Here is a 25,788-nt window from a genome sequence, read left to right on the forward strand (position 1 = left end):
GGCCCGTGACTCCGCTAGCGCCTTTATAATCCAACCTGCCGCTGATGTCATCCTCCCGCCCACCGGGCAGCCCGGGCCAATGGCACCACGCACGCGGCCGCGCCGAGGGCCAAGAGGGGGCCGCGGGGGCTCCACTCCCTCAACCCACCCCGGAGGGATCCCGCGGCTCGGCGGGCTCGCTCCGTGCTGCACTTGGAGCTGCAAAGCGGCGCGCACTGGGGAACTCCATTTGCAGCGAACTCGCGCTCTGGCCTGCCGAGCATCAGTGCTCCTGGTGCCCTGTGAACCCGCTGGGGCTTCACCACACTCGCCCTACCTGGAAAGGATCTGTAGCCCTCTTTTCAGGTGCAAAGATGGGCTCAGAGGAATTAAGTCACTTGCCCGAAGTCATACAGGCAGAAAGTTGGCGCTGCCCGAAATCCACGCAGCCCTGCTGGTCGCCTGACAGGCGCGGGATGGCATAGCAGCTCTGCCTGTCACCTGCTCGCCAGAGCGGAAGGGCAGACCACAGCGGCATCGTTAGTTTGGGGAGGTAGAGGATGGGATTGGAGGACTGGGGTGAGAGGCGCAGGGAGAGCAGGGTTCGCCTGGGCCGCAGTGGGGAGCGCAAGTCTTCCACATCGGAGAGTACAAGCTTGCAGCCAGCCTGGGTGTTTGAGCGCGAGGCGGGAACCAGGGGACTGCCAGCGCGGGCAGCCCAAGACGTCGATGCTCATGCGTGTGCTTGGCGGCAACCTATGCTCGCCAGTTAAGGCTCTAGGTTCACCCTCAGCCGATGTCGCCTACACAAGAACGTCCCCGGGTCTGACTCCGCTGGTGAATTCAGTCTGTGGGAACAATGCGCGCCTGACCCTGCCTGCACCCACGCGGAGATCCGCTGCTGGGGGAAACCCGCTCCAGTATCCTGTGCGCCTTCCCACGCTGGGGAGGAGATTCCTAGCCAGCCAGGGGCCCAGTCCGGCCTCTGCCGGCCATGACAGGTGGTCAAATTCCCATTTTTAGCTGCAGAAAGGTTCTCGTGGCTCTCGGGACACGGCACATATCCCTGCCAGTCATGAACTTGCAAGCCTTGTGCGGGGCTTCTTAGTCCCTTGAGCACTGAGGAGTGTGGTGGGCACATGGGTACTTGGGCCACAGAGGCGGACGGCCCAGAACCCCCAAACTGAGTGAGGTGCAAGAATCTATGACTGGCTGCTGCTGAGCAGGACGCAGGCTGGACAAATGAGAACAAATGTTGCTGCAGGAGTGCAGTGGCTGCTCCCAGGTGTGAAGACCATTCCAAGCCCAGATGAGCTTTTCCAGGAAGAGGAGGCTGTGCCTGAGGCAGGAAGGCAGCTGGAGTGAAGAGGGGCTTCGAGAACCAGGTTTCCCCCAAGCCTCCTCTGCCCTCCGTGGCAGTGAGCCTGGTCCCAGAGCTGCTGAGGCAGCAGCATGATCGTCTGATCTGTTGGCCCCTTTCTCTGGCTACCCCTTCCCACTCTTATACCCTGAGTCACAACACTGGACCAACCACTCCACAGGTCCCTTTGTGCAGGAAACAGCCAACACCTGAGGTCTGAGTTTGGGGCAGCAAAGTTTCCTGGTCTCCAGGAAGATCCAGACATCAACAGGGCACCTTCTGTGGGTTCTGGAGTTGACTCACCACCTCCACGCAGCCCCCCAATTCCTCTCCGCATTAACACCCATAGAGTGGCACCACTCTTTCATTTGAGGAGAAAGGAAGAGGAACTAGAAGGCAGAATAGGGAGGGAATCCAGTTGGGCTGGAAAGTTCCCTCTGCTTTTTGCCTGCTATACAAAGAAGGATGTTACCATTTGGAACTTCTCTGACACTTTCTTTCTTCAGACCTGTTTAAAGGGCCAGGGAGAGCCGCACAGATTGATTCTAGAGTCAAGCTCTGGGCTGGTTTCCAAGGGCCAGTGGTACACCCTCTAAAGCCCCTTATTAAGGGCAGGTTGGAAGCTTCTGCTGTTTTGGCTACTTCCTTCTGCCTGAACGTCCGTAGACTGGTCTTTCCTGTCTTCTGTGTTCCTAGACACATTTGCATCCAGGTTATTGCCCAGTGACTATCTAGGTCTCCTCTCTGTTTCAGCTTTGAGGCTAAATTAATAAAACTGACACCCCCAACTACAGTGGCAGAGCCAATACCCTGAACTCCCGTTCCCTTCTTTGGAAGGGAAATCTGGTGAGCTGCCACTCCTGGCCACTGGGCGGTGGTCATCTGCAGAAGGAGGCTTCCCCAGGGCAGGCTGTGGAGCAGCTTCTACTTAGCTGGGGCCTGGGAGGTGGGATGGGTAAGAGTCAGAGGTCTGGGCTGGAGGGAACCTGGAGGTGTGTCATTAGCACAGATCTGCCTTGAAGACAAAGGTTTCCCCTCTCTCTTTGCTTTCCTTGCCTGGGGAGCTTCAGGGGAGGCCCTGTCTTCCTCCTGGGCCTCCATTTGGGACTCAAGCCCCTTCTTGCTGCTTTTCCCTCATGAAGTCTGCTTCTTCTGCCCTAAGCCCCCCGGGGGCATGGGCTGGGAAAGTTGAACTGACTCAGCAGCTGAATATGAGCTATTCAAGTCATGTTATTGACTGCTCAATTTAAAATGCCCTCCTAATGGCAAAAGAGGGAGAAAAGGACCCAAGGACCCGGTCATTCTGTTAGAAATCCTGTCATTTTCACTGATCTCGCTAATCCCTCCCGGTATCCATTGAGCATCCCTGAAGCCTGCAGAGTTCCGTCCCAGCCAGGAAGAGCCCCTAGGACACAGACATGAGCTTTGTAGGCTGAAAAGGACAATGACAGGGAAGAGGACAGCTCAGGCTGAGGCCACCCAAGGAAGCCTCCTCCTCCATCCTGGACTAGCAGGGTGGGCTTCCTGGAGAAGGAAAAGTCTGTGCTGAGCCTGGAAACACAGGAAGAGAAGGGATGAGAAGAGGAAACCCTTGACAGAAAACCAGGCTTCCCAGCACTTTGGGAGGGCAAGATGGGCAGATTATGAGGTCACAAGATCGAGACCATCCTGGCTAACACAGTGAAACCTTGTCTCTACTAAAAATACAAAAATTAGCTGGGCATGGTGGCAGGCGCCTGCAGTCCCAGCTACTCGGGAGGTTGAGGCAAGAGAATCACTTGAACCTGGGAGGCAGAGGTTGCAGTGAGCCGAGATTGCACCACTGCACTTTAGGCTGGACGACAGAGCAAGACTTCTTTTCAAAAAAANAAAAAAAAAAAAAAAAAAAAAAAAAAAAAAAAAAAAAAAAAAAAAAAAAAAAAAAAAAAAAAAAAAAGGGAGAGAGAGAGAGAGAGAGAAAAGAAAAGTAGGCTAACAGTGGAATGTGCTAGAGTCAGGCCTAGGGGGTACTATTCGAGAAAAACCAAATGTGAGACCTCACCAAAGGGCAATGCAGAGGGCAGGGGAGGCTGGTGAGACTGCAGAACCCCACATGCCCAGACCTAGGGAGGGCGGAGGGGTTCAGGCAGGGGTGCCCAGAGGAGGCAGGCTGGGGAGAGGCAATTCTGAATTCAGTGGTGTTCTGGAGGCAGGGTGTGTGATAGAGAGAGGGGACCCTGCTGAGCTCTTGAAGGTGGGAAGGGCAAATGAGTTTATTGGGGGTGCCTGAAGATGAGGCAAAGGGAAGGGGGTCAGCTAGGTGTGGTGGGAGCGGGAGGGAGCAGGAAGTGGGAGGCCAGAGCCAGCCTGAAGTGTGCAGAGCCTTCAGTGGCAGAGTTGCCTGGGTGAGTCCAGGGTATGGGCTCTGCCACAGTAGGTTGGGGGTATGCAGAGCCTTCAGCGTTGCAGGGTGGCATGGATGGGACTGTGTACTCCCTTCTTGCCCTCTGAAGGGTGGGACCCCATTCTGTGGGCCCCTCTTCACACTTTCCTTCCTTCCAGAAGGGCAAGGTGAGACTCTCACACCTACTGGAGAGGGGCCCTTCCTTGGGACAGGCGATGTCTGGCCGGAATCAGGACGCGATGGAAGATGGGAGCGGGCCCTGGTCAGGATGCCTGGTGGGAGAAAGGTGTGTGGAAGGGCTTCTGGGGGGCTGGGGAAGGAGCAGCTAAGACGGGACTGTCCAGCCTAGGTCCCAGGAGGGAGGAACACGAGCCCCGTGAAGCAGCGCCCCCTCCTGGCCCCAGGGCTGCAGAGGCGGGTTCTCAGGCATACAGGAGGGGAGGGTTGCAGAGCGGCCCATCTGTTTCTCTGCAATTATTTCATCCCAGGGCCCCCTTCCAGCTGCATAACTTCTCAGAGAGGACACTAAACAGGCAGTGAGCGGGTCTTGAGGCCAGGCGGGGAAATTGCTGCGGGACCCTGGCCAAGTCCTGTCATTGCGTGGGGCCCTCAGTTTCACCACCTGTAATTAGAAAAACATCATCCTTGCTTTCTAGACAGGGCAGTGAATCCAGGGCCTGATAAGAGGCTTCCAATCTCTCCCTGGACAAAACGCAGCAGGAGGCAGCTGGGACGGAAGAGAGATCTGAATGTCACTGCATGTACACTCATACTTCTGGCAGGAGGACCCCCGCAGCCCCTGAGACTCCCCAGGACTGTTTAGTGGTGCTGCCCCTCAGAGGACACAGAGGCCCAGGCATGACCAGGTCTCCTTGAGCTTGGTACGTTCCTCCAGTATTCCTGAGCCCATGGGGCTGGACTGGAGTACCGGAGGAGCTGGAGGCCAAGGAAGTGTCATTCATCCTTCACGGGCCAGAGATTCCAGGAAAGCTTAACCTCATTGTGCCATGAGTCTTTGACCCCAGGACACCCCCATCTGATGAGCCAGCTGCCCTCCTTCCCTTTCCCAGGGGCCCTGCCAGCACCTGCTCCAGATGGCCTCCAACCCCACTGTCCTACGCAGCCCATGACGTCAGAGTTCATTCCTCCTTTTCCCTCGCTTGTCAAAAAGAAAAGATAGGTCCTCCACAAATAGGCTTCGTTCCCTGGGGGAATCAACAGCTCTCCATCTGGCTGTCAATGGGTAGGTGAGGGGGGCAGGGGCTGAGGCTTCACTGAGAAAGTGAGCAGGGTAGTGAGCAAGAGGGCCTCCCCAGCAGAAAAGAGCTCAGCACCCCAACCTCAGCTCAGAGCCGGCACCAGATGTTTGCAGAGCAAATGGATCTGCTGCCAAATTCTTGCTCTGGGGACAAGTGCAAGCCTTGGCTGGACTCTGGTAAAATCTTGGTCATGTGGAGCTTTTCCAAGCAGTGAGCCACTCTTTTCCTGCTCTGGGGGTCCCTGCAGCGAGCCCACCTTCTTGGTTTGTACCTGGAGGAGAATGTCTATTGTCTGGTCTTGGAGACCTTGTTTCAGATTTGACAGTGGCCGCAGTCTTCAAGGAGGAGGAGGCTTCTCCCTATGGATAGAAGGGACCCCTAAGTGTCTCACAGAAGCCCCTTAACTTGGCACCTTCCCAGAAGGGATCATGGAATGGACTTGCTAGGATCCAGGACCATCAGTCACCTCAAGGGAGCCATGTCTCTGGATTTTCCAAGCCAGAAACTTCTCCGCAGACTTCTGCCCCATGAGTGTGTCATCACCAACTGCTTTCTGGTAAGCGGTCAGTTTCTAAGATGAGAATGACCAGAAGACACTTGTGAGAAGCAGACGTGACCAAGCCAGATGCTGATGAGGGCTGGAGGGAAGAAACTTTTTGCAATCTGTGCTCCACAGAGATTGGAAGACACTTTTAAGCCCAAATCCCATAAATTGTTTGAAAAGCCACCATTCTGCCTGTGTGAAGTGTCTCTGGGCCCAACATGCAACCTTACACAACAAGCCTTTCCTGCGGATTGCCCAAGAAGGTCCCTTATGTCCAGGGTACACTTGGCAAGGGGAAGAAAGGTCATTCTTCTGAAATGAGGGCCTGTGTTGCCTTGTGGGAGAAATAATTTACGAGATAAAGTCCCAGCATAGAGCTGCATGGGGTTCAGAACTCCCCAGGAAGCAGCTGATTAAGGATGTCGATGCCCACAGAAGTGGTAAGGAGCAGAGATGAGTGTCCATGTGAAGCGGGCATATGTCCATCGTTGCTGCTGCCCGGCATCTCAGCCCACTGGAGAAGCTGAGACATCACATGCTTGCTTTCTCAGGCACGCTTGAAACCTGCGCATGGTGTGTGACCTGGACTGCCCTAATCCCATTGCACTAGCCCTGAGTTTCAAATTGGGTGCCACCGTCTCAGAGAAGCCAGGTCTTCAGGGATCGCTCTGAATCATACTACAAGAGTGTTTCCTGGACAGGGTGGCATAGCAACCACTCTTCTGTGACAGAGTTGTCACTGATAAAGGCTGGCATAAAGTCTGGCACTAATGGCTGCACTGAGGTCCTCCCTCAACCTGTTCTGCACTAGACATCGGGAACTGACGCTGGCTAAGTTATTCCCAAGCCTTCCTGACTGCCAAATGTAATGGCGCAATCTGGGCCCACTGCAACCTCTGCTTCCCGGCTTCAAGTGATTCTCCTGCCTCAGCCTCCTGAGTAGCTGGGATTATAGGCTTGCACCATCATGCTCAGCTAATTTTTATATTTTTAGCAGAGATGGGGTTTTGCTATGTTGGCCAGGCTGGTCTCGAACCCCTGACTTCAGATGATCCACCCACTTTGGGCTCCCAAAGTGCTGGGATTACAGGCATGAGCCACCACGCTCAGCCTCCAATGCCCTTTTAATGCATTCCTTTCCATTTCCTTTAGCCAGAGCTGGCTCCTGTTGCTTACACATCAGCCCTAGGCATCTCCATGCCCTCAGTGCCCACTGCTTGACCTCCCCCACACTCCATTCTTGGAATAACCATTCTACCAGAGCCCTACTGCTCCCACAGAGAGCCCCTGATGTGAGGGTGAGGACATCTGGGATGTCCTTGCCTTCTTCCCTGAGCAATGGATAGAAGGGAAAGGGATCAATATGTAGAGACATAAAATTAGGGGGCCCCAAAGGTTCCCCATGGAAATAGCAAAGCAAATCCTCAGGGCAGTGTTCAAGGACTGGTCCAGGCTGACTGCTAGCATTGCTGTCTTTAAAAATCATATTCAAAATCATTTGATGGCGATGATTCTAATGATCACACTGCCTTTAAAGAATTAGTTGCTGACCGTAGCTTGCAGCCTGAAGGGGGAGTGTTCACGTAGGTAAAATGAATGAGACATATGCTCATATGCATTACTAAATCAAGCAAATATTTCTAACTTCAGCACCTTCTCACCCCATTAGATCTAAATGTGTTCCTCAAGCAGAATAGGCCTCATCAGGCTCAGAGACACAGTGTGGGGAGTGAGGTGTTGTAAGAAAATCCAGAAAGCTGGGAGGCAGCTGAGTCGGGGAGGGCGGGGGAAGGTCTGGCATCTGCATGGTGGGAGACAGGGCGTCTGGCTTCAAAGGACAGTGTCCAGACAGAGGGGCCCAGACGGTGGAGCCCTGCTCCTTCCGGTGACCCGAGGAAACTTTGCAGGCTCAGAGAAGTTGTGTCAGCCGCTGAGCACCCTGTCCCCAGACCTGCAGATGATAGAAACTGCCTGGACCCAGGCATGCCACCTTCTCTCTGTCCCTTGAGTTCCATGGGCAGCAGAGCAGTGGGTAGATGGGTGGTGTGCCCAGGTTGCTCGCTGAGAAGCTCCCGGGAGGTGAGGTTGCTGGAGAGGGCCGTGTGACCCTCAGGAGTGCTTCTGGCAGAAGGCCGTGGCCAGGACGGAAGGGAAGTGAGAGGGCCTGAGAAGCTTTTCCAGGGTGTGCCCACTCTGCTGAGCCCTGAGGCTTGCTCTCCCGGGAACTGTGCCTGCTGCCCCCACAGCCTGCTCCCCTGGCAAAGTGACCAGCCCCATTTTGCAGATGGAACTGTGGAGGCCCCACCTGGCTCCATGGTCTGCCCTCAGCCACATGGGCTCAGTAGGCTGCTGCAGCCCCATGAGTGAGTGGGCTGAAGTCCAGCGAGCCACTGGGACAGACTGGGGAGCGAGCTACCCTGCTTCCCCCCAGAGAACATTTGCTGAGAGGAACAGCTGTCTCCACCCTGCATTCAGTGGGCTCCTGTGGGAATGTGGTGCATGGCTTGGCAGACACACGGACACAGCTCCTCCACCACCTGTGGCCGTTTTGGGGGTGGGGGTGGGGTTCAGAGCTCTGGGGCTTCTGTCATGTCTGTCAGTGGCCATTTCTTCTTTTGGGAGGGAGATGGAGTCTTGCTCTGTCGCCCAGGCTGGAGTGCAATGGCATGATCTCCTCTCACCACGACCTTCGCCTCCTGGGTTCAAGTGATTTTCCTGCCTCAGCCTCCGGAGTAGCTGGATGACAGGCATGCGCCACCACACTTGGCTAATGTTTTGTATTTTCACTAGAGATGGGGTTTCACCATTTTGGCTAGGCTGGTCTTGAACTCCTGACTTTGTCAATTGCCCACCTCGGCCTCCCAAAGTGCTGGGATTACAGGTGTTGGCCACTGTGCCCAGTTGTCAGTGGCCATTTCTCTGGGACCTCACTGTGCCTTCTTCCCATTCTTTCCCATTAGGATCTGGGAAGTCTGGGAAGGGCGAGGCAGGGCTGATTGGGAATGCCTTGGCTGTGGTGGGGGAAGACAAGCTCTAGTTTCAGAACGTCGGCCCTCTTGGTGGTCAGTGTATAGTGGTCTGAGGCCAGAGCCAGCTGGTGTGGGAGGTGGGTGGGGCGGGGTCCTGAGGCCTAGGCGAGGACCGCTGCCCACAGGAACAGAGCAGGGCCAGGGGGACATTCTCTCTCCAGTTGTCTGTGAGGTCAGGACTGCTGGGACTCATCTGGGACTCCATTGCTGCGGGGCCTGGCACACGACGGGGCGGGGGGAGCCTCTTCTGTGAAACTGAATGAATGAACCAGCTCTGACCTGCTGGGAGAAACCTCCCCCAATACCAGCCACCCAGGGTCCCTAAGGCCAGGGCCTCCATTTCTGCCCCCTCTCCCTTGTCCAGCGACTCCTCTGGCAGACACCCACCTGGGAAATGGCCTCTGGGCTCAGGGTTGCTGCAGATTCTGGGACTGAGACAGGAGAGACAGAAACAAGACAGTGGCTTGGGCAGGGCCTGGAGGCCGGGCAGGTCCACCTGGTCACAGACTGAGGCCAGGCCATCACTAGGGGGCAGGGCTGGAGTGAGAGAACCAGCTCAACTCCCCAGGACAGAGGCTAATCTCACATAAGCTCTCTGTTCTGCCTGGGGGCACAGGGCAGGGGCTGGAGGCTGGGAAAGGAGCTGCCCCTGGTGGTTATCTGACCCCAGCAGGCCTTGCCAGCAGCAATGAGCTCATGGGCAGTGGAGCAGGGCTGGGCGGTGACAGGAAAGGAACGGCGTATGTTTACTGGGGATCTGGAGGCATGGGCCTTTCACATGAGCTCATGCGATAAGATGCTCCCAGGCCTCACCAGGCCAGGAGCCCATGCATGGGCAGCTGCTTCTGTAGGAGGAGCCCGTCAGCTGGCCCTGCCGGCCTCTGCCCTGCACACACAGTCTCTTGCTTCCTTGGAAACTGCAGGCTGAGCTTAAGGAAGATAACCTGGGGATGCTGAACTTACTTGGGTGGAATGATGAATGGTCCCTTAAAAATCAATCCTTCTTAGACATTTGGTATGGAATATTTACCCAATATTATAGTGCAAGATAAACAGAAACGTCAAACTAACAGCAAAATACACACCGCTCCACCCGTATAACACGGCCTGCCTACTGCTTTGCTAGGTTTTCAGGTCCTCCAGGCAACTTTTGTGCCTAGTTGGAATTGAAGTGCACATAATATCTTGTGATCAAATTTTTCATTAATATGATTTTATAAAACCTTTTCCATGAATCTGCATATCTGCATATCTGCAATATAATGGTTCACAGTCAGGATTTGGGCTGTTTCCAGTGTCACGTGCTTACAAATACCGCCAAGTAAAAACATCTCTGTAGAAATGGAGTTTTTGTCTTTTCCTTCTTTCCCCTCCCTCCCTTCCTCTCTCATTCCTTCTCTTCCCCTTTCCTTTCTACTTTTCTTTTTGTTTTTTGAGAAAGAGTTTTTGCTCTTGCTCCCCAGGCTGGAGTGCAATGGCACAATCTTGGCTCACTGCAACCTCCACCTCCCGGGTTCAAGAAATTCTCCTGCCTCAGCCTCCCAAGTAGCTGGGATTACAGGCATGCGCCACCACACCTGGCTAATTTTGTATTTTTAGTAGAGACGGGGTTTTTTCATGTTGGTCAGGCTGGTCTTGGACTCCCAATCTCAGGTGATCTGCCTGAGGTGGCCTCCCAAAGTGTTGGGATTACAGGCGTGAGCCACACGGCTTCCTTTCTACCTTTCTTTCTCTCTCCTTCTCCCTCTCTCCTTCCCTCCCTCCCTCCTTGCCTTCCTTCCTTCCTTTGTTTCTTTCTTTCTAATTGCTGGTTGAAAGGGTTTGTAGCATGAGCACTCTTTGTGGTTTGGAGGAATTCTGTCAGCCCTGTGCCAGTGGGCATGACCTGGTATATGGGCTTCGTATTGATCAGAGTTAGATGTATCGACATTATTAATTTCATGTTTACTGTGAAATGGTCTTTCACTGTATTGCTTTTCTATGCTCATATACAGATGTTTACGCATTTTTGAGATGTATTGAGTTCTCACAGCCTCCTGCTCTTTTCTTGGACTACATGTTTGTGTGATCACTTGGCTCAGGCCTTTCTCCTGGGCCATTTGTTCCTGGAGAGCAGAGATCTTGCTTGTTTTGCCCTGCTGCCCTAGTACCCAGCCTGGCGAGTACACGACAGAGGCTGAAAGTGTGGACCACATAGTGACTTTGATTCTTGCGGACTGGGTATTTTCACCTACCTTACACAGATGGGCGACTAAGCTTAGAAATGTTAAGTACTTGAGTAGGCACCACGGGTGGGACTGAAACTCAGAAGTCTGTCTGCCCTGAAACCCACACTTCATCCTGACACCAGTGTCTCGGTAGATAGGGGAAGCATATGCTTTTATATTCTTCTGTTGTGGTTTTAAAAAATGGTTGTATGAGTGTGTATGCATGTGTGGATTTAACTTTAACCTGTCTGGAATGTTCTGTGGTAAGTGGTGAGTAAAGATCTCTTACTTACATGTTACTATTATCCATTTCCCATATGATGTAGTGATAATTGTTTCTTTCATCATTTTATTTTAACCTGATTCATGACAAATATTCAACTCAGGTAAACATGTTCTGCTCTTCCGTCAAGTTTTGAGACCTACTGCATGTGTTCTATAGACTGGTAGGTATTTCCCCTGGTTTTGCCTTAAAACAAAAAAATTCCCCACGCAGTCGCTTACTTATATAAATGTTATTTTTACTTTATATTTATAAAAGTAATTTTAATTTTAATTAGTTGCATTTTATTTTCATTAAATTCTTTTTTTTTTTTTTTGAGATGGAGTTTTGATCTGTTGCCCATGCTGGAGTGCGGTGGCTCAATCTCGGCTCACCACAACCCCCACCTCCTAGTGATCCACCTGCTTCGGCCTCCCAAAATGCTGGGATTACAGTTGTGAGCCGCCATGCCCTGCCTCATTAAACTCTTATTATGGGTTTTTAACATTACTGTATTGAAGTCAGATGGTATAACTTATACAGGTTGAATATCCCTTATCCCGAATGTTTTGGATCAGAAATGTTTTAATTTTGGATGTTTTGGTTTTGGGAATATTTGCATTGTACACTTACTAGCTGAGGATCCCTCATCCAAAAATCTGAAATTCAACATGCTCCAATAAGCATTTCCTTCGAGCGTCATGTTGGTGCTCAAAAAGTTCTGGATTTTATGCATTTTGGATTTTGAAGTTTCGAATTAGGGATATTCAAACTGTAATATTTATGAGATTCGAAATTTTTTGAGGTTTTCTGTTTCTTTTTTTTAAGACAGGGTTTACTCTCTCCCCCAGGCTGAAATGTAGTGGTACGATCACGGCTCACCATAGCCTCGACCTCCTGGGCTCAAGTCCTCCCAGCTTAGCCTCCCAAGTACCTGGAACTATACACGAGCACCATCACACCCGGCTAACTTGTTTTAAACTTACTTCTGTTTTTTTGAGTTGGAGTCTTGCTCTGTCACGCAGGCTGGAGTGTAGTGGTGCGATCTTGGCTTACTGCAACCTCTGCCTCCCGGGTTCAAGCGATTCTCCTTCCTCAGCCTCCTGAGTAGCTGGGACTACAGGCCTGAGCCACCACGCCTGGATAAGTTTTAGTATTTTTAGTAGAGATGAGGTTTCACCGTGTTGGCCAGGCTGGTCTCAAACTCCTGACCACAGGTGATCCACCTGCCTTAGCCTCCCAAAGTGCTGGGATTACAGGTGTGAGCCATCGCGTCCGGCCTTAATTTACTTCTTTTGTAGAGACAAGGATCTTACTCTGTTGTCCAAGCTGGTTTTGAATGCCTGGGCTCAAGCAGTCCTTCTGTCTCGGCCTCCCGAAGAAGTGTTAGGATTACAGGCTAACTATGAGTCACCGTCCCCGGCCAGATTTTCTTTTGTGCCTGAATATATATTGTTTTTATAAATATCTCATGTGCATTAAAAATATGACAATTATTTGCAGCACGCAAAGTTTAATATATACAGTTTTCCTAATTATTTTCTGCATACTTATTTTTTTGACAATTGATTTGCAAAGCCTAACAGAACTGGATAAAACCCCCGTTTGTTTGGTAACTGACTGTTTTAATACTTGTCTGGATATTATTATTGCTTTCTCCTGTGCAGCACCAACTTCTTTTGGGAACTCTCCCTCCACTCTAACCCTGTTTTATTGTGGCCTACCAATCTCAATAACCCATCTCTTTTATTATAGACACAAGCACATGACCCAGATCTGGCCGGAACCAAGCTCCCAATTGGTCAATGACAGAAAAATAACTTCAGCTATAAGGAACATTGTTGCATAACCAGGAAGTCCAGGCTGAGGGGCTATTTGTTGGCTCAGAGGCCACCAGATTCAGTGACTCAAGTGATGTTGAGCCTCTCCCTTGCTCCCAGTAACTTCTCTGCCACCATGTGATAGCCTTATTCTTTCCTCCTCCTACAGAGCATCTTCCTTCATGTGGTAATGGATGGAGGCAGGGAGGGTGATGCTCCCAGATGTCTTCTTCTAATGTCTATACAGAATCTTACGGAAGGACCGACTGGCTTTGTTGGCCTTGTTTGACTTGTTTGACTTGTCCAGTCACCGTGGCCAGGGGCATGGTTTTTCATAGATTGGCTAGATTTAGCTCAAGCATCAATCTGTGGGGCCGCAGAGGTGAAATATGGAGATTGCCTGCTTCAGCAGAACCCTGGAGGTTGAGGAAAGGATGAGTCTCCAGATGAAAATCGATTACTGTTAACAAAAGGATGAGGGTAAAGGGTGTTGGGAAGGGAAGAACAGGTGTTTACAATGGGCTGCACCCCCTGGCTATATGATTGGTTCAGGGATGGGCATGTGATCCAAGCCAGCCCATTAAAGAACTTCTAGGGATTTGTTTTCTCTCTGTGGAGCTGGCAAGGATGAAGTCTCTTTCCTGTAATGTACAGGTGGTTGCCCTGGAGCTGGCTATGGCCATATTCAGTCTCTGAGTTCAGTCATACTCCTGTCATGTCAATTTGTTGAGCCAAGGACCACTCTTCTCCCTTTGTGCTTAAGCAGATTGGAATTGGGATCTGTTGCTTGCAACCAGAGACCTAACCAATGCAGTACCCAATGTTATGTCTTCCTTCACCTTTTATATTTAACAATATAAAGTGACCTTCTGTGTCCTGTGTAACTTGCCCTAGATCACAATTTGTTAAGTGGCTAAGTCAGATTAAACCCAGATGGGCTGGCTCTGGAACTGAGAGCAGCACCTTGGGGCAGCTGATCATTCCACAGAAAGCAATTTAGTTTCCTCACCAGGGGGTGGTGGGGGATGACTTCTCAGGTTCCAGTCCACCGAGCAGGCTTCAAGTATTGTAATTAGAGTTTTTTAAATATGAAAGGTTTTACTTTATTTTATTTTATTATTTTATTTTATTTTTTGAGATGGAGTCTCGCTCTGTTGCTCAGGTTGGTGTGCAGTGTCTCGGCTCACTGCAACCTCTGCCTCCTGGGTTCAAGCAATTCTCCTGCCTCAGCCTCCCAAGTAACTGGGATGACAGGTGTGCACAACCACACTTGGCTATTTTTTTTTGTATTTTAGTAGAGACAGGGTTTCACTGTGTTGCCCAGGCTGGTCTTGAACTCTGAGCTCAGGCGATTCACTCACCTTGGCCTCCCAAAATGCTAGGATTACAGGCATGAACCACCATGCCTGGCCTTACTTTATTTTATTCTAATAAAAAAAAAATAGCTTTTTTCCTGGCTAATATGTAACTTGGGTTGCATTACCAAGTTCATATGAAGATTTCTCATGTTAAGATAAGGTTGAACAGAAAAAATCTTAAAAATTTGTTTTCTTGATCATTTCCGGAATCATTTAAAAGAAAGCTATCACATAATCATTAGAATACAGATAATACAGGGCTGGGCATGGTGGCTTTCGCCTGTAATCCCAGCACTTTGGGAGGCCAAGGCAGGCAGATTGCTGGAGCCCAGGAGTTCGAGACCAGCCTGGCCAACAGGATGAAACCCTGTCTCTCCCCACCAAAAAAAAAAAAAAAAAAATTACAAAAATTAGCCGGGCGTGGTGGCATGAAACTGTAGTTCCAGCTACTCAGGAGGCTGAGTTGGGAGGCTCCCTTGAGATTGGGAGGCAGAGGTTGCAATAAGTTGAGATTGTGCCATTGCACTCCAGCCTGGGCAACAGTGAGACCCTGTCTCAAAAAAAAATAATACTGATAACATAAATGATACAACTGAATATGAAGGAGAATACATCAAGGCCCACCACCATGAGACAGTCACTGTTCGTATTTTGGTTAATATCCTTGCAGATATTTTTCTATGTATATAAACACATAAAGATCCATTTATATTAATAATACAATTCAATTGCACTATAGCATGGTTTTGTAGCAGCCTCTTTTTCTACTTGCCCTCACCTCTGGAGAATTTCTATGTGACCCATACAATTCTAAGCACTTTTCCTGAATTATTCATGCAATCCTCCCATCCGCTCCATTCCACATAACTATGTCTAGGTTTATGTCATCATTTTCCATGGCATTCTGTTGAATGAAGTTCTCAACATTTATTTAAATAGTCACTTCCCTATTGATAAACTTGTAGGTTGCTTCCACATTTTTACTAAAATATAACAAACTGACCACAGATGGATGTGAATAACTTAGATCTTGTGATATATTGGGATTACTTTAATGGGATCAGAGAAGTCAACCCCATCCTGGCCCTGCATGACCCGATTTTTCCATTGTCAGATAATGTCCTGGGACAGGAAGAATAGGGTGGGGCCTTTGATAAAGATGGCAGAAAAAGATCCTCTCTCTTGAGCTGATGGTTGGGTCAGTGGGGACTGGCTTTGCCATAAGTGGAGCACTGGGGCAGTTTCAGAGGGAGCAGTGAGCTGCCCCTGGCCATCGGGAAACAGGTGCTTCCCCAGTAGCAGCCTGAGCCAGGTCTGGGCATGTGCAGTGACGTTGTTACCTGTGCTGTGCGTCCCTGTGGTCTCAGGCACCCATGAGAACCTGGCCTTTGCTCTACTGGGGGATTGAGAGGAGGGGCAAGTGCCATGCTCTGGATGGAGTAGCCAAGGGGGCTTTAATCAAGGTGATAAACGGTCATATGCATTTAAACTCTCTTCACAAAATGAGGGCGAATACACAAGGACTTCCAGTGGACAGGTGATAGGGAGCCCTACTGCACACAGAGGTCCACACTTGCGTCACGGTATGAGTTTGCTCAGCGACACTAAGGCAAAAGGAATGACACCTTTAAAAATTTTTCCAAACCAGATTAAATGTGGCCCAGCCTTCAGCTGTCCTAATGATAGAAGAGTCAATTTCACCGTTTTGGGGAGCTACTTCTCTATCTTAGGATTCCCCAAGAGTCTTGGTGGGGAGAGGCGTTGGAGTCAGTATTGTGGCAAATCAGAGGGTTTTACTGGGGGAGTTTAGTGAGGGGACTATTCGTGTGATATGAGAACTAAATAGAGGATTGTGGCAGAGAGCTGAGAATGTGATAGCAGAGCCTCCTGCTGGGACGATAACCACCGAAAGCAATCCCCAACGGAATCATGGCTATGCAGGGCAGAGAGTAAAGAAAGCGAATTTTGGGGGTGAAGGGAAAAGTGGAGAACAACCAGCACAGGGAGCTGCACTCATGGCCAGTACTGGTGTTTCTCTTCACCCTAGTCCAGGGGATCCACTTCTCATGGGGAGGAGCCCACTCCCTGCTTGTGATTGTGGCTCCATGGGCAGGCTCTGGGTGCCAGGCTGAGTGTGAATGAGGAAGGCTGTGCTGCCCTGAGGTCCTGATGCTTTCTCAGGACACCCTGGAAATGGTGGCAGGCTGCCTTTCCTTGCCCTTTCACCTAAGGGACCACTGAGGGAGGGGCTGGTCTCTGGGGTGGCAGCAGAGAGCAGTATCAGAGACATAGGGACTGTTTCTGAGGCTCCCCAGGAGATTGCACTGTGGCTGGACCGGCAGAGCTAGGGGCTAGGGCCACCTCAGACATTGGGGCTGCAAGGCTGGAGGTACCAAAGCCAGCCATGAGTGCATGGGGGCTCACAGTGAAAATTCACTTTATCTGGTTGTGTGCTTTGAGTTTCACAAGAAACTTTCTTCATAAGAATACTTGGGTTTCCCTCAAGATTTTTATTATAAGTCAATGCCTTGGACAACTTTATATCTCTGGAAAGGATAAAGTCACTTGAAAGGTGGAAATATTTATTCGACAAAGAACAAACTCTTCCAAGTTTGTTGAATCTAGTTCAACATTTTGTTTCAGATCCCATATTAAAAGGTCAGCATGAAAATAAACTTTAGTGTCATGGTTTTGTAAGGATCAGTAAATACAATGGATTGAGGGTTAAAATAAATTAACTTACACACACACACACACACACACACACACACACACACACACACTCTCTCTCTCTCTCTCTCTCTCTTTTCACCTGTTTTGAAACAAAGTAAATTTATTTTGTAACAGCTTTTTGAGATATAATTCATATACTACATAATTCACCCCTTAAAATGCAGAATTCAATGGTGTTTAGTTTAGCCACAGTTGAGTACCATCACCATAATCAATTTTAGAACATTTTCATCTCCCTGAAAAGAAACCCTGTACCCCTTAACCGTCAACCTCCAATCCCCACTCCCCAGGCCTTTGTAACACTAATCTACTTTCTGTGTCAACAGATTTGCCTTTTCTGGGCCTTTTATATAAATGGAATCATACAGTATATGTGGTCTTACATGTCTGGCTTCTTTTACTTAGTACAATGTTTTCAAGTTATCCATGTTGTAGCATGTATCAGTAATTTCTTTCTATGCCCAAATAATATTCCACTATATGAATAACACCACATTTTGTTTTCTTTTTGTTAGCTGATGGACATTTGGGTTGTTTCTCCTTTTGGCTGTTATGAATGATGCTGCTATGAGCAGGTATGTACACATTTTTGAATGGGGGATATATGGTTTTATTTTTATTATTTTTTGAGACATGTCATTCTGCTGCCAGGCTGGAGTGCAGTGGCACGATTTCAGCTCACCACAACCTCTGCTTCCTGGGTTCAAGCAATTCTTGTGCCCCAGCCTCCAGAGTAGCTGGGATTATAGGTGTGTGCCATGACACCTCGCTAATTCTTTTTGTACTTTCAGTAGAGACGGGGTTTCACCATGTTGGCCAGGCTGGTCTTGAACTCCTGACCTCAAGAAATCTGCTTGCCTTGGCCTCCCAAAGTGCTGGGATTACAGGTGTGAGCCATGTAATAAAAAACTGGTCTATGTTTTTATTTTCTTGAGGATATATATATTAATGATTAAATTTGATAAATCATTCCATTATCAGTGAAGAATAAAGTGTAGAGGGAAATCAGAAGGAACAATTGATCAAACTGGATGTTAAAAAGAATATCTGTAGCATGCTTACTGTATACTGGTGCTATTCTAAGTGCTTACTTAGCCACTAGCTATTAACTTTTTTAATCTTAATGGCTATTTTCATTCCCATTTTATAGATGGGGAAACTGAAGCACACTGAAGTTGAGGAACTTGCCCAAGGAATGGCAGAACTAGAATTCAAACCTGGGTTTGTACTCAATAAAATGTCTACGTCATATACATTGGGGAGGTTAACAAAGGTGTACCAGATGTGTCTGTTGTGCTTATTGAAACCATGTGGCTTACCAAACCCTTACATAAAGATGTGACAAGCAAGCCTCCAAGGATCACCCAAAACTGCTGAAATTCACACTATGGATACCCAGGGCCCCAAGTGAGGTTTTCTCTCAAGGTGGAGAAAGCAGTAATGAGTTTAGAGGAAGAGCCAGGCAGCTGCTGAATTGTTTCATGTGCATTTTAGTCTCTCACCAGAGTTTCTTGCCTGCTTACCGGGGCTGCCTGATAGCTTTTCATGGGCAGCTGTCATATTCAGAGCAAAGTGTGTTCAATTTACTGACCATCTGTTGATAAGAGGTGAGAGGAGAAAATATTTCCCTTGAGGTATGCCTAGAAAGAGTTTTAAGAAATCCTTGTAGGCAAACACTTCCTAACAATTTAAATGTAGCTTGTCCCTCCCGGGCTCCTCAAAACAGTCATCTCACCAGCTCTACCTCAAGGGTGGTTTGTAGCCAGGATGGCTTTGCCATGGTGAACACAGAGCTGTGTGTCTGGGGGAAGAGGCGAGGAACACGTGGGGAAGGAGAAAGATCAACCTAAAGATGGTGGGAAGCAGGCGCACCTGTGCATCGGAAATCCAAGGGCTCATCCTGGAGTCATACTACCATTTCATCTTCAATTCTAGAACATTGTCATCACCACAAAATAGAAGGGAAGTCTGCATTCCACCGCAGCCTCATCTTAACCCCAGGCTTGTCTAACAATTACCTTTTAGCAATACCAGGTTATACTTAAACAAAATGGTTTGCAAAATATAGTCTGTCTCTCTCTCTTTTTTTCTTTTTTGTGACAGACTCTTGTTCTCTCACCCAGGCTGGTGTGCAGTGGTATGATCTCGGCTCACTGCAACCTCCACCTCCAGGGTTCAAGCAACTCTCCTGCCTCAGCCTCCCAAGTAGTTGGGATTCTAGGTGCCGGCCACCACGCCCAGCAAATTTTTGTGTTTTTAGTAGAGACGGGATTTCCCCATGTTGGCCAGGCTGGTCTTGGAAGTTTGATTTTTCTATGGTTACCAATGGACACTTGATTTCTATAGCTTGAGAATGGCGGCCGTCTTTCTTTCTTTCTGACTGACATTCTTTCTTCTTGTGCTCTTCCAAACGTTCTGGCTGCTCTTTGGGGGTTCCTTTTCCTTTGCTTCCATCTACAATATTGGTGTTTCCTAAGGCCGGTGCCTAGCGACTGTCTCCTCTCCACACACGTCCTGGGCGGGCCACACTGAAGTGTCACGGCTTTCTCAACTACGCTTCCTCTCTCACCTGAAACCCTCTTCCCTACCCTTTCTACTAGGTTGACGTCTCCATCACCAGCTGCTCCCCACCCATGTCTGGATGGGCCACTTGGGTAGGCTCCTCTTCTTTCCTTTCCTTCAATCATCCTCGCGTGCGGGACTCCGTCTGCCTGCTCTGCCATCAGCCACGCAACCTGAGGGCAGGGACCACGCGGGGGTTGCCCATCTCTCTATCCTCAGGGCCAGCACTGCACTTCGCCCTGAGCAACTGTCCAATAAATGAGCAATGAGTAAATGAAAGAATGAGCAAAGCCTTGTAACAGGAAAGGGGCCGGGGGAGTCTGCAGTGCAAGACCTGGCCGGGTGGAGCAGAGCCCTGAGGTTCAGGAGCCGGGCCTGGAAGGCTCCCGCCGGTGGGAGAGGAGCCCGGCACAAGACGTCTCAGAGGCCGCCCACTGGGGGCCAACGGTTGCAGCGAGTTGTCCCCGCGAGTGAGGCCGGAGAAGGCGCGGAGGCTCCTGGTCCAGCCACTTCGCCCTTGCCGCCGCGGAGCACACACCCCTCGCGCGTCGCTCCTGGCCCCACCCGGCCACCGTCGCTCTCTAGAACGCCGCGCCCGTGACCCGGAAGAGCATTCTCCCTAGCAACTGCGGGACTGCGGCGGTGCCGGCCTCCGGGGAGAAAAGGTGAGGCCCTCACTCTCCTCCCGGCTACACCGCCTAGTGCTGTACGACCGCTTCGGGGGCGACCCGGGGTCTGGCCTCTGCGAGGCTCCGCGGCGCTTCGCCAGGCACCTGCAGCGGCGGCCCGGGAGGAACGTCTTCCGCCTCTGGCGTTGCTCCCCGGCCCACGCATCTCCTCTGTCTCGCATCTCCCTCAGTGTCAGCCGCTTCCCACTCTTGCTCTTGACCGACCCGGCCTCCCAAGCCGCGCTCATAGCGCCTGGGCCCTTGTACCCTAGGATGCTGTGAGGGGACCGAGACCAGTATTAGAGCCTGTTGCTATAGAGAGGATGCTTTCCGAGGCTTCGGTTACCTGTGGACGCGGTTCTCAGGGGTCTTGATCGAGATGTTCAGGACTGGCAGGGATGGGGTGCCTCAGTAATCTTGAACAGCAGCCGTTTAGTTATAACACTATTCTTGACGTGCTTTCCACAGTGATACCCTTTATCTGCTTTATTGATCGTAGAGACTCTTTTTTTTAAAAAAATAATTAAAACCTTTATTTTAGATATGGGGGATACGCATGCAGTTTAGTTACATGGGTATATTGCACCCAGGTAGTGACCATAGTACCCAGTAGGTAGTTTTAAACCCACATCCCCCATCTCGACCCTCCCTCTGGTAGTCCACAGTGTTTATTGTTCCCGTGTTTATGTCCATGTGTGCTCAATGTTTAGCTCCCACTTATAAGTGAGAACATGTGGTATTTGGTTTTCTGTCCCTGTGCTAATTCGTTTAGGATTATGGCCTCCAGCTCCATCTATGCTGCTGCAAAGGACATGAGTTCCTCCTTTTTTGTGGCTACGTAGTATTCCATGGTGTACATCCGCATTTTCTTTGTCCAGTCGGCCACTGATGGTCATCTAGGTTGATTCCGTGTCATTGCTATTGTGAATAGCTCAGCCGTGAACATACAGGGGCCTGTGTCTTTTTGGTATAATGGTTTGTTTTCCTTTGGTTCTATACCCAGCAATGGGATTGCTGGGTGAAATGGTGGCTCTTTAAGTTCTTTGAGAAATCTCTAAACTGCTTTCTACAGTGGCTGAACTAATTTACTTTCGAACAGTGTGTAAGTGTTCCCTTTTCACTACAGCCTCACCAGCATCTGTTGTTTTTTGACTTTTTGATAATAGCCATTCTGACTGGTGTGAGGTGATATTTCACTGTTTTGATTGGCATTTTTCTTATATAAGCATTTTTTTTTCCATATATTTGTTGGTTGCTTGTATGTCCAGGTTTTTTTTGGGGGGAGGGGAGGTTATTCTGAGAAGTGTCTGTTTATGTCTTTTGCCCATTTAAAAAAAATGGGCTCGTATGTTTTTGCTTGTTGTTTAAGTTACATGTGGATTCTTGATATTGGACCTTTGTCAGATGCATAGTTTGTGAATTTTCTCTCCCATTTTGTAGGTTGTTTACTCTGTTGGTAATTTCTTTTGCTGTTTGAGGCTTTACAGTTTAATTAGTTACAACTTGTCAATTTTTGTTTTTGCTGCAGTTGCTTTTGGGGACTTAGCCAAAAATTTGCCAAGGTCAGTGTCAAGAAGTGAATTTCCTAGATTTTCTTCTAGGATTTTTATAGTTTAGGTCTTTTGTTTTGAGACAGGGTCTCACTGTCACCCAGGCTGAAGTGCAGTGGTGTGACTACAGCCCACTGCAGCCTCGACTTCCCTGGTTCAAGTGATCCTCCCACCTCAGGCTCCTGAGTAGCTGGGACTACGTCTGTGCACTGCCATGTTTGGCTAATTTTTGTATTTTTTGTGGTTTCACCATGTTTCCCAGGCTGGTCTCTAACTCCTAGGCTCAAGGGATCCACCTGCCTCAATCTACCCGAGTGCTGAAATTACAGGCATGAGCCACTGTGCCTGGCTGAGATCTTTACATTTAAATCATTAACCCATTATGTATATCGTGAAATATAAGGGTCCAGTTTCATTCTTCTGCATATGGCTAGTCAGTTATCCCAGCACCATTTATTGAATAGGGAGTCCCTTTCCCTATTTGACCTTAAAAAAAAAAAAATGCTTGTTTTTGTCAGCTTGTTGCAGATCAGACGGTTGTAGATGTGGGGCCTTATTTCTGAGTTTTCTCTTCTGTTCCGTAGTTCTGTAGGTGTGAGACTTATTTAATTGTACATCTTGAATTTATCCTTATCTGGGGAATTTGCTTTCCAGTTGTAAGTGAGGTGTGGTTAGTATATTCTGTAGGTTAGATCTTGTGTCTTCCAGTTTTTCTGCCAAAGGAAATATTCCTGGGCCTGACTAGGTTTGAGAAATATTTCAAATGAAATTTGCTACATTGAAGAGTGTTGTTAATAGCCCGGGCTTACACTTCAAAAAACACTATGGCACTGGAAAACCTCTCCTGATTGAGTTTGAATGAGTGGTACTAAGAAAACTGTAAGCCTTATTTGAACATGGTTGGATAATGACTTTATTTTTCATTTGATGATGATGTAGCTAAAACTGAGGCATCTGAACCATTTTTGGAAATGACGTTATTTGGGAATAAAATGTGGGAGTTTTTGTACCAAAATTCATAATTCAAAATTATAATTTCATTTCGATTTAATAAATATTAAGCATCTACAGCATTATATACTTTAAAGGATATAAAAGAAAGACTGCACACATGAAATTGTTAGGAAAGCAGTAAAATGGGCATTTGTTTAAAGGCAAAACATTTGGTAGAGATATTAAGTGCTATAGTAGGTCAGAGGCTGGAGAAATCATTTATGGGTTAAATGGGACTTCATTTGTCTCTAAAGTACAGATATAATTTGTATTTGTAATGGAGGGGACAGGAAGTCCTAATTCCTTGCCTTATATTCTTAAGAGTTTGGGAAAAAGTTCCATGTGGCATTTTGAAGGTCTTATTTAATGCTCTCAAGTCACTTGATTTGTGATCTATTTCTTTCAAATCCTCTTAATACAAATCTAGAGGGCATTTTTCTTCTTTGAGATCTTAGATAGTGAAGCTACTAATTGAGGGCTTTGCCACTTAGAGATTCTTTGCTTCTGCATTTGGTGTTAGGTTTATATGAAAGACCACAATTTAAGTATAGTTATTGTTTCAGTCATGCTCAAGAGTCTTGTGAAATGTTGTTCTTTATTTATTTGACTGATATTTCTGAAGTGCTTCCTATGTAGCATTAACTATATCAGGAAATACCAAAAACAACTGTTACTTAGTAACCAGTAGGTGTGCTCTATATATGGAGGGTGTGTGTGTTTAGCCTATCAGCCTTTGATGCTCAGCATTTGCCTTGACACATTGAAAGCCAGAGCAATTTATGTATACATCTGAGACTTTTTTTTTTTTAGTGTAGTAAGGAGGCTCAATTGCTTTGGGCATCCACCAAAGATACATTTGTGAAGATGAACAAACTCTTAAGTACTCTTAAAAGATGTTTTGTTGCTTTTTTATAGACTTAGTGATCATTTATTCACTTATTCAACAAATATATTGGAGATGGGGGAGAGTGAATGCGTATATGATCCCTGTCCTTAGTAGATGATACTCAACCACACAAATGCAAAACTATGACTGTGACAAGTGTTTTAGAGAAATCAACAGAAATGACATTTTAAGTGAGATCCGCAAGATGCACAGGAAGAGAACGGTGTTCTAGTCAAAGCAAACCCATGTTGCCCTGGATGGAGTGCAGTGGGCTCAAGTGATCCTCCCGCTTCAGTCTCCCAAAGTTCTCGGATTATAGATGTGAGCCACCATACCTAGCCTGTCCTCTTATTTTAACCTTCAGAAAGTTTTTTGTTTTACAGGAGGAGTTGCTATGAAATGAAATACTATTGAGCATGAATACAAGTAAGACTACCTGGAATGAGTGGATAGATCCCTCTGAGGTTTGGCCATCTATGCTATTTTTGATGATGTCAAGGAAGTAGAGACTTGACCAGAATTCTTCTTCTTCTTCTTCTTTTTTTTTTTTTTTTTTGAGATGGAGACTTACTCCGTTGTGCAGGCTGGAGTGCAGTGGTGTTAGCTCACTACAAGCTCTACCTCCTGGGCTCAAGCGATTCTCCAACTTCAGCTTCCTGAGTTGCTGGGACCACATGTGCATGCCACTATGCCTGACCAATTTTTTGTATTTTTAGTAGAGACGGGGTTTCACCATGTTGTCCAGGCTGGTCTCGAACTCCTGACCTCGAACCATCTGCCTGTCTTGGCCTCTAAAGTGCTGGGATTACAGACATGAGCCACTGCATTCAGCCTTTTTAAGACAGAATCTCACTCTGCTGCCCAGGCTGTAGTGCAGTGGTGTGATCATAGCTCACTGTAACCTTGAACTCCTGGGCTCAAGTGATCTTCCCACCTGAACCTCCTGATTAGCTGGGTCTACAGGCGTGAGCCACCATACCCAGCTAGTTAAAAAACTTTTTAAATTTTTTTTGAGATACAAGGTTTTGCTATGTTGCTCAGGCTTGTCTGAAACTCTTGGCGTCAAGTGATCCTCCTGTCTCATCCTTTCAAATGTTGGAGTTACAGGTATAAACCACTGCACTTGTCCCAGAATTCTTGTTGTCTTTCTTAAACTGAGGGTGTTGGTAGAATGGCACAAGGTGCTCCTTTTGTCATGTAACATGAAGTAGAAGGATTTGATGTTTTTTTTTTTATAAGAGGCATTTTATTTGGAACTGTAGCAAGAACTTGATGTCTTAAGAGTAGTTATTTTGTGACTAGTTATGTTGAGTCAAGACTTGATCAAGCTTAGTCAACTGTCAGTTCATCTGCTTTTGATTCCTTACTTGCCCCAATAACAGGCTGCCTCTGGGATGCACTAATGGTGGCAGATGAGACAGTGGTCACACTGGTAGGAAGGGACTTCTTGTGGTGTAAAGTACCTTTAAATTGTCTCTGAGGAAATCATGGGACAGGGGAGAAGGGCTGATGAAGTACCCTGCCCTCCATAAAGTAGTTGGTGGAGTGCCTGGTAGACACTGAGAGCTTGTGTGACCCAAATCAGGAGGAGGCAGGAAGTTATATAATACTAATTAAAGAATCCTGCATTGTAAGTTCTTTTTTGGTCCTCCTCTAATGAAATTGGATTGTTTCTATTTCCCATTGGGTTTTGATGAGGAAAGGTTTGTGGTGATTATCTATGTGTTGAGGTATTCAGAGAGAAGCCCCAAACATTTCAGTTAAACTTCATTTTTTTAGAGATCAGCTTTCCGCATGGGAAATAGTTGCCTCTTTCTCAGATGTCTGCCATGGTTAGCTTTAATCACTTTTAAAAGGTTGAATACAGAACTCTAGCAACAGTTATACCAAGAAGGAGCTATTATTATTTTTGTTGAATCCTTTTACCTGTGGGACAGTATTAAACAAGTCCAGAAGTTTACATGTTTTTAAAAATTTTAGTTTAGTTTTGTAAATGAAAAAAAAGAATTGTTCTGAGATTTTTTTTGAAATAATGCATTTATTTTCCTTATGTTTTACTGAATTTTTGCCAGTTCAAGTCAGTCTTTTCTATAAGTAAGGATGCCTTACAACTTTTATGACTGAAGTACATATCATTAACAAAGAACAATTTTTAATAAATAAATTGGGGCCCAATTTGTGTTTTTTTTTTTTTT

At 47.9% G+C, this 25,788-nt stretch overlaps 1 protein-coding gene across 1 annotated transcript in view; it reads left to right on the forward strand.

Moving 5' to 3' along the window:
- Positions 1 to 20,025: 20,025 nt before the first annotated feature.
- The window catches only part of DIS3L2 (DIS3 like 3'-5' exoribonuclease 2), a 386,191-nt gene continuing 380,428 nt past the window's right edge, over positions 20,026 to 25,788 (forward strand). The window contains exon 1 of the mRNA XM_017516523.2: positions 20,026 to 20,161. The gene's annotated coding sequence lies outside the window, so the exon portion shown is untranslated. The remainder of the gene's footprint in view (positions 20,162 to 25,788) is intronic.

Source organism: Cebus imitator, unplaced genomic scaffold (genome assembly GCF_001604975.1).
Source record: "Cebus imitator isolate Cc_AM_T3 unplaced genomic scaffold, Cebus_imitator-1.0 Scaffold592, whole genome shotgun sequence".
NCBI classification, from domain to species: Eukaryota; Metazoa; Chordata; class Mammalia; order Primates; family Cebidae; genus Cebus; species Cebus imitator.